Source organism: Rousettus aegyptiacus, unplaced genomic scaffold, assembly GCF_014176215.1.
Source record: "Rousettus aegyptiacus isolate mRouAeg1 unplaced genomic scaffold, mRouAeg1.p scaffold_m13_p_1, whole genome shotgun sequence".
NCBI lineage: Eukaryota > Metazoa > Chordata > Mammalia > Chiroptera > Pteropodidae > Rousettus > Rousettus aegyptiacus.
The window spans coordinates 124,063,742-124,073,477 of record NW_023416284.1 but is presented as its reverse complement, the minus strand read 5'-3'; the positions used below and the strand labels follow the sequence as shown (position 1 = coordinate 124,073,477).

Sequence of the window (9,736 nt, the reverse complement as noted above, 5' to 3'; positions counted from 1 at the left end):
CTATGAAGAATTTATTTCATAGAGTGAAAATAACTTTCCCATTTATCTGCAAAAGGACTGGATTTTAAAAGTGCTTTAGATTGAAGCACAACTGCATATTGTCATCTTTTATAATAGATAAGGTGAACATTTTTTTTCTTTCATTTACTCACAAAAAAAATTTGTTTATTTCCACATACATTTATTGTATACATTTATTTAGTGCCTACCATTGGCTGGAAACAACTGACAAAGATTGCCTCCCTTCCAAACAAATGATAGAAAATCTTCTCTGAAAAAAGGTACTGAGCTTAGTTTTATTTAACCACTTCTGCTCCTCTGAACCTCCAGGAAAGGCCAGGGCTTGTCCCAGCTGTCGGGGTGATTAGAGAGAGCAGCTTCTACTCTGAATGAAGCCTGCTATGTTCCTTTTAGCAACACATCCCAGATGAGGCCTGAGCTTAAATGCTCAAGACAAACTGGTTGCCTTGGTGCCACCAATTATAGATAATAGTTCTCCATATTCTCACAAACTTAGAAGAAAGCAAGTAAATCACATTATTTAACTCAATACTAGAATTTCCTTCCCAAGAGTTAGAAGACTTCTATAGAGGCCTCCCCTTACTTCCACTTTTCATTCAGAAATGAATTCTTCGTTTCTTATGAATAATATTGAGAAACTAAATTGTAAAAAATCAAGAATAATGACCACATTTAAAATTTTTTATTGGAAAATTATTTCAGTGTTGAGAACATTAACACTGACCCACATTAAGGTTATAGAACGACACAGGTAGCAGAATAAATTGAGGACTTGTCAAAAGAATTCTTTGGAGGATGAGTCAGGTTGAGAGGGATGAGGTAGAAGGACCGATCAGGCCAGAGGGCAATGCATGGTGTGAAAACTCCTTGTTCTGGTCACCACAGCCACGGGCAGAAACTGAATTTTGCCAATGCTCTCAGAGCTGTCAGGCTTGAGTGATACCAAATCCTTATGTATTAGCCACGAGGCCAATTTATCAGTCTTGGGATTAATGGTCAGAAACATTCCTTTCTAGTGACTGGTCATATGTATTTCTGCCACCCAGAGTGCCCTCTCTGACACTACGACTTTGGGAAAGCAACAGAAGGCTGCTTAGCAAGCATGAAATTAGAACCAAGGAAGGTGGAGGTTCAAGGCTAACCGTACAGATCTCCGCAGCTCCACAAAAGGAAATCTCTTTCGCACCAGGAGAAGTGGCATAATGTTGGGTGTGTGGATTTTGGGATCAGTCAGATCTCTGTTTGAGCCCAGCCTGGCCATTTATCAACAATAACCCCTGAAGAGTTATGCAGTCTCTCTTAAAATCTCATTTTCTTCATCTGTGAAATGTTATGTGAGTAATAGCAATGGCTAACCCTTAAAGAGCAGCCACATGGACTAGCTATGTGCCTAGTGCTTTATAGACATCTCTCAACTTACAATAGGCCTCAGAGGTGAATGCCATTATTATTCCAGTTTTGCAGATCAGGTAGCTGAGGCAGAGCTGCTCCCTACTGAAATACGAAGGTTCATTCCCATTATGATATCTTGTAACAGCCCCATTTCATGGTAAAGAACTTTGCTCCTTCAGTTTTATCCTGCTTACAGAAGAGAAGTGCATAAACAGCTCTCCAGACCCATTGACTCTTGGGGAGAAGTGAGGTCTGGAATGGAAAAGAGAACTCTGGTTCTGTAATGTATAAGGGAAGAGGACCAGTGATGTCTTGCAATCCAGGCCGGGGTTGCTGGTCCCTTAAAATATCTAAAATCAAATACATGTCACACTGAGATATAATATTATTCTTGTACCACTTTCCAAATTTCCACCTGGCCAATGAGAGTGATTCATATTTCTCTATATAAATATTTGAACCCTTATTTTGTGTTCCTTCATACTCTTGACCTCAATTTGTTATGGCATTCCTTCTCTGCGGTGCACTCTTAAGCTTTCCCTCGCTGACCAGCAGTGAAAAGGGTCATGCCCCAAACAAGGTTTCCTTCTCTTTTGCTTTCTCCCATGGTTACAGAAACAGCTCGGATATAATTATATTTCACCTATCCACAGACATTCTTTATTTGTGGCCAGAATATTAACATTTGCCAGATCATGGTATGGCAAAGCGAATAGATCAGGAGGCAACAACCATAGAAGAGATAAATTCATTACACTCACAGATCCCAAGAGGATGGTGCATGCCACACTGTGGGGGCCACATGGAGGAAGCACCAGGCTTGGTCAGGAGGCAGAGGGAGCAAGGGGAAAATGTGGGCAGGAGTCTTTATTGTGGATTCCATGAAAAGGAACCCATGAAGCAGGGTAAACAAGTAGGATTGACTAGTTTGAATAATATTGGCATGCTCTGGGGCATAAGGACTATACCTAGCTGTGTGATATCTGTCCCTGGGGTAATAAGGGCAGGTTAATAGTGGCCCAAACTGTGAGAACCCAGGTAAAGGAGGTGGTTAGGTGGTGTGCACTCTGGATGGGCCGGCTTGCATATAAAGAGTGTGTTCACAGCGGGTGTTATTTACTATCTCTACCTCTAGGAATTAATGAATCCTGAGAGGATCATGCCCTCTGGGGTCAGCAGAGTTCCAAAATGTCAAAGAATAAAAGGCATGGATAATACACCAAGTGAGTGAAATTGGTGTCTATTTATTAATGATATAATTAAAACTAGAAGTCATTAATGCAACCCTTAATAAAGATCACAAAAGAAGTAATTGAGAATAACAATAAAAACCATATGGAATAAAAACTATAAACAAATTACTCTAAATTAGCTTGAGCATAATGATAGTAATTATAACCATTACAGACTATAAACACTAATAACTTCCAATGTTTTTTCACTAGGAACCCCTAGAACCCTTAGCGGTGTGACTAGAGAAGTTTTTCGGTTTTTGTCTTCTCTGCTTCAGTCTCGATGCCTCATCATCTGCTGAACCTATCTTTTACGATTCCCACCAGTCTGTTGAAATGGTCAGTTCTTTAAATTTCTTATAACTAATTTCAAAATTTTTCATTCTCTTGATCCATAACCATTGAAAACTTAAATTTTAGGAAGGCTGATTTTCTCCAACTTAGTTAATGTGTTATTAACTTTAAAAAATTTCAGGAGTCCTCATGAAAGGCCCATTGACAATTACTGACCTGAAAATTATGTTTCTATTCAGAGCATCAGACTTCCACTGGTTTGTGTTCTAAGGGGTTTTTATCTAATACTTGGTCATGAAATGACATTTTCTTCTATTAGAGTTCAAGTTTTACCTTTCGTCTTTAGGATTAATCCATTTGGAGTCCACGTGGGATAGTCTGCTTTTTACGCTCCATTCATACTCACTCTCCCTGCATTGAGAACTCTGCTAATATGTGAGGCCTTAGTGTGTTTTCACAAGATGAGGGGCTTTTGTTGAGGGCATTATTGCAGTCTCCCAAATCAGACTCCATGTTTGAATTCTATTTCTGCCATTTACCAAACGTTTGCTATTTAGCAAGTTATCTAATCTCTATAAGCCTCCTTTTCTTCCTCTAGAAAGTGAAGTCCATACCACTAATACTTGCTTCATAAGATTTTTGAGAGGATTAAATGAGATAGTGCACATAACAGAGTACAGCACCTGGTACATCATAAATGCTCTGTAATGGTTATGATTACTATTGCAGATCTCCCCAATTTGCTCTTCTGGTATTTTAAGTAGTTTTGATAAATTATTGGTCTCATTTATTATGTTGATTTACTAGTTTAACACTTAAATATAACTTTATTTTTAAGTGTCATCACCAAGTACCAACTACTAGACCTAGAGTGCAGAGATCCTATAATCTCTCCTAAGTTTTGTCTAATTGGAAATTTTATAAATTTCTGTGTATCAGGACGTATAGTGGATAGGGCTGCATTATGACTTATGGGTCCTTTCCTCCAAAAAAATATTAAAATGATAAAAAACAAATATGACTAAGGTTGCATTTATTATATTTCATAATCGCTATGTTTATTTTCATTCTGATTTTTAAAAAAATTAAAATTAAAACATTTTCATGGGCTCCTAAAAGTACTGTGGACCCTACTGTGTCTTCTACTGTGTATAAAGGATAAATCAGCCCTAATGGTGGACTCAGACCACAGTGAGAGTCAAGAAACTCCAGCGACAGCATTTGTAAAAATACAGCTAAAGATATTGCTGTAGCTGTTTTGTTAACAGAGACAATAAACCTATTACCAAAATCATTCCTGTAGTAAGATATTATAGAATGGCAATGGTGTCAAACCCCTTTGATACCACCTAGTTCAAGACCCATGGTTCATGAATGAAAAATAAAGACTCAGTGTCAAAGTGCTCGGTGTCCAAGTAGAATCATGGGAAGCTAAAGCTAGAACCCAGTTCTCCTGATTTACCAGGCTATATTTTTTTTCACCACATTATTATACATTATTCTTTCAAATCTGATTTGAGCTCATGCCAAAATCTAGTTAAAAATCATCTCTTTTGCTCTCCCAGCAAAGCAGGACTTCCGATACTATATTTCCATGGGTATTTATAGTTCCTTGTGGAACTGGACAGGAGCTATTACTTGTGGGGTGGGTTTTGAAATCTCTCCCTTCACTGCATTGCCAGCAACTATCTTCTAATGTAAACTGCAACAAGATTTATTTTAAAACATTACTCCCTTCTTGTCCACAGGACATATGTTTCAAGACCCCCAGTGAATGCCTAAAACTGAAGATAGTATCATACCTTATACATACTGTGATTTTTCCTATATACATATGTATAATAAAGTTTAATCTATAAATTAGTCATTTTTTTTATCTTCTAAAACTCTAAATTAAATTTAGTTAACTTTCCTTACTATAGACCCTTTTGTATTTCTTCTTCTACTTATCTCTAATTTCATTCTGGGTAATTTCTTCAGATCTAGCTTCTAGTTCATAAATCTTTAAGTTGGTTCTACTTGCAATTTTACTTATCCATAAAGTTTCTCATTTCAATAATTATACATTTATTTCTATAACTTTTATTTTTTCAACTTTCCTGGTCATTTTGTAAGTCTCTTTGTCCCACTCATATTTTCAATACTTTTTATAATTCTTTAAGCATATTAATATTTTATATTCTGGTATCCAATATCTTTGGTATCCAACCTCTAATTCTGCAATTTGTTGTGTTTGCTCTTAGTTGTTTCCTCTTGCATTTAGTGGTTTTTAGTTTGAGTTCATGTTTCCTGGAATATTCTCTGTAAGAATGTTTTATTTCCTGGGTTTATAATACATGCAGTAGAGAGAAATTCCATTTCCTAGTGCTTGTGACCTTGTTTGGAGCAGCGTTGTCAGAGCTACTTCTTACCTCTGTCCTTTCTCACAATCCCTCCGGGGGAATTTCCATGGAGGCAGGTTGTCGGGTCACAGCATCCCTGAAAGAGAGCTCCTTTAGAAGTGGCACCTGCCTAGGCACTGCCAATCTAAGGCCAGAAAGCAAAGTGGGAGAAAAGGGAACTAATATTTGTCAGGTGATTATTATATGTCAAAGTCCAACGTGAGTATTTTGTATTTGATCTTGATCTATCTTCTAATCTGAAAAGTAGTTATCAATATCTCATATCTTGAACCCTAGACCCCCATCACTTGCTAAGTGACTCAACTAGGGAAGCTAGTGATAACTAGTAGCCTGAATATGCTGGCCCTCTTAGATATCATTTTATTTTGACTCAATTTTGAAGTGAATTTCAAAACTAATTTAGCTTCTGGGATTGTAGAACCAAGCTTCTCAAGGATCCACATGTATTTTAATATTACACTCTCTGGCAGAATGCTTCACTGTAGCCTGGTAACAGTGATTCCAGCTTTGCTATAATACACAGGTTAATTATATCCTTGTGACAGTGCCAAAAGTTTGGCTTAATTGCCCGAGGGACTGTGCTGACCTACAGAAATATCGTGGACATTTCTGAGAAATGCCCTAGTACTATTTTTTCAAAACCTTCCTAATTTGGCTGGATCAATACTCTTGTGTGCCAACCATCAGTATTTCCATAGGATAGTTTCCATATGGATCATCCCCATGTTAATATATTAAAACAGTATTTAAGATGAAATATTTAGCTTAAATGGAGAGGCGTTAGAAACAAAGACCAGCTGTTGTATCTAAGTACTTGGTAAAGAAACAGCTGGAATCAATATAGCATTTGGACACACAGCTGAAGATGTGCTTTGTGTGAGGCATATGCCCTTGGGGGAAAAGAATCTTTGCATTTGTGTACCACTGAAGTGGAAAATAGGAGAAAACCTTGAAAGCCAGAGTCTATCTTCAGCTACATGACAGGAATGAAGAGTGAAAGCTTTGAACATTATTGATTGCAAGGCAGCCATGATAAACCATGGAGTTTTAATTAAATCCTGCATACTGGCAGTAACTCCTAGTCCGAAATTTGTAGTAAGTTTTAAGAATTGAGTATTAATATTGCTGGTTAAGGTATCTAAGTGGCCTGCACATATTAGGTCTGCGCTCTTTAAGGTGGTAACACTAGCTATTTGTGTCTATTTAAATTAAATACAATTTAAAATTTAGTTCCTTGGTTTTCCTAAGCACATTTCAAGTGTTCAATAGTCATATGTGGCTAGTGGCCAGTGTATTACCAATGGTTATAGAATATTTCCATCATTGCTGCAAGTTTCTTTGGACAGCGCTATATCAGACATTCAGTAAGTACATGTTGAATGAATGGATACATAAATGCCCAACGTTTGAAAGGGGAGAAAAGGTGCTGTTTTTGTAAAAAGTTAAAACCACCCTCTTAAAGAAAGCATAATATTTATTTGGGGGAGAAAAAAACCCAGTGTTGAAGTGATAGAATGACCTTTTAAGATGTGTAATATCATGATTTCATTGGACATGGCTTAGATTTCTGTGCCAAACCTCTCCTCTGAAATATTCAGTAAAGTCTATTTTCTTCAAGAAGACTTGTGTGGATGGATTTTTTTTTTTGAAGAACTCAATGAAGGATCTGTACAGTCATGTGCAACATAACATTTCAGTGAATAACAAACCCCACATACAACAGTAATAAAACTGAAAAGTTCCTATCACCTAGTGATGTCATAACTTTATAGCACAATGTATTACTCATCTGTTCGTGGTGATGCTGGTATAAACAAACACACTGCACTCTTACCTGTATAGCACACACGATTATGTATAGTACACAATACTTGATAATGACAATAAACAACTACGTTTCTTGTTTATGTATTTACTACATCGTACTTTTATCATTGTTTTATAATGCACTCTTTCTACTTATAAAAAAGTTTGCTATAAACAATACGCTGTGTTACTCTGGCAGCAACCTCATATACCTCATCTTTACTGGGTCTCTTGATTGAATAGTGTTCTCTTCTGCGTTTTTTACTCTCGTGTTGTTTTATACAGTAACATGCTCTACAGGCTTGTAGCCTGGGAGCCATAAGCTATACCATATAGCCTAGGTGTATAGCAGGCTATATCATCTAGGTTTATGTAAGTGCGTCCTATGATGTTCACACAGTGACAAAATTGCCTAACAATGCATTTTTTAGAAGATCTCCCTATAGTTCAGTTGCACATGACTGTGTTTCATAGGCAGTTCAGTACAATGTAGAACAGAGGCAAGACTTAGGGAAGAAGGAATCAGGGAGTTGAGAAGGTCATGAGAACATGTGTCCACCAAGAACAGACAGAAACCTTAGGGACAACTTTGAAATTCCATAGGCCAGGGAACCATGCCCATGGCAGTTTTAACTCTAACTAAGGTATGTTAAAGGTATGATGTCTAAGCTGCACTTTAATGATATTATGTCAGGCGTTGCCAGGCCAAAGCTGACTTATCACCTGTATTTGTAAAGCTTTCATGCTAAAAATGGCTTTTAGACTTTTCAATGATTGTAAAAATTTCAAAAATCAAAATAATAATATTTTCTGACACATGAAAATAATATACAATTCAAATTGCAATGTTTATAAAAAGTTTTGGTGGAGCAAAACTACCTCATTTATTTTTGTATTATCTATTGCTGATTTCATGCTACAATGGCAGAGTTGAGTGGTTTCAGCAGAGACCACATGGCCTGCAAAGCTTAAAATATTTACAGTCTGGACTTTTATAGAAAAAGTTTTCCAACCTCTGCACTGTATCATCAATAATGAAAGAAGGGATCTGTGCACCAGATACCACAAAACATTGAGGCCAGGAATGGGCTGCACTAAAGCATGGCTGCCTTATGGAGAATCAGAACAAAACAGGTTTTGGAAGATTAGAGATGATGGGAGGAGTAGAGAATTACTTAATAGGAAAAAAAAACCCTCTACATAAAATATCAACTGCTAAGTTTTGTTGATGATAGCAGGAAACTGGACAGATAAATAGAAAACTGTACTACTTAAGGCAATTAATCTTCTAAACTTTCTGAGGAGCAGTTCAGCATTTCTTGTTCTTCATACCTCATAGGGTTAGTCTAAGGTCCAAAATATATATATATATATAAACACTTCGTGACTTCTAAGTGTCAAGCAAGTGTAAGGCATAATTCCTACTAATAAAAGGTATGATTAAGAAGTTGATTTTGGGTCCCTTTCTGGTATCAAGTTGTGTGAAGTAGGCTCATGGGTCTCTGAGACCCAAAAGTCAAGAGTTTCTTTGCATCCAGGGGACTGTGCCAGCAGCTCAGTAGTGGTAGACATCATAAAATGAGTATATTGAGTTACGCTGTAAGTGCTATGGATATCGTTTGGAATACCAAGAGAAAAAGAGAAGGAAAGTCAAGAGGTTCATGAACATTCAGAGAAGGCAAAAAAGATGATTGGTCTCAAAGCTAAGCTCTACCATAAACAGCCCCATGCTGAGAAACTACAAATGAAAAAAGCTATCGAGATGCATGAAAAAAGAAACACCAAGCATGATGGAAAGATGGAAAGAATGGTGGAAAGATTCCACAAGGAGCAGTACCTGCATGCCTACTGGACAGAAAGGGACCGTTTCAGGCTAAAGTACTTTTCCATATGATTCAACAAAAACAAAAGAGAAAGTGGGAAAGTGACTGCCCAAAGTTTGTACCCAGGGAGAAACAGAGGTATTAAAAGTTATTCAAACAGCAAAGATGAAGAAGAAAGCTTGAAAGAGGATGGTTACCAAAGCCTGCTTTGTTGAAGACGACTTTAAAACCACCTAAATATGAAAAATTCATTAGGGCAATGAGCTTACATTTCAAGAAGGCCCATGTCACACATCCTGGACTGAAAACCACCTTTTGCCGGCCAATACTTGGTGTAAAGAAGAATCCTTCATCTCCACTTTATACAACTTTGTGTGTCATTACCAAAGGTACTGTCATTGAGGTGCATGTGAGTGAGCTAGGCCTTGTGACACAAAGAAGCAAGGATATTTGTGGAAAATATGCTCAGGTTTCTAACAACCTTAAAAATGATGGATGCATAAATGCAGTCTTCCTGGTTTGACAGTAGTTTCATACAAGTAACTCCTTATAATTATCGAAGACAAACCAATCAGGAAAACCACCTTTACAGTGATATTTCTGGGTACTACCAAACAGCTTACACGTCTTCGTTAATCAACAGAATTCTATTTTTTTTTTTTTTATTGCAAAGAACATTAAAATGGCCAAGTTTTACAAATTGGTCTTTATTTTGGGTCTTTACTTCTGGTTAGCACTTAGATGTTCATAAAATTGAATGATTAAA

The 9,736-nt window shown here is 37.1% G+C and overlaps 1 pseudogene; it reads left to right on the top strand.

Annotated features, from left to right (window-relative positions):
- Window positions 1–7,761: 7,761 nt before the first annotated feature.
- LOC107513197 lies at window positions 7,762–9,493 on the top strand (annotated as a pseudogene).
- Window positions 9,494–9,736: the final 243 nt, after the last annotated feature.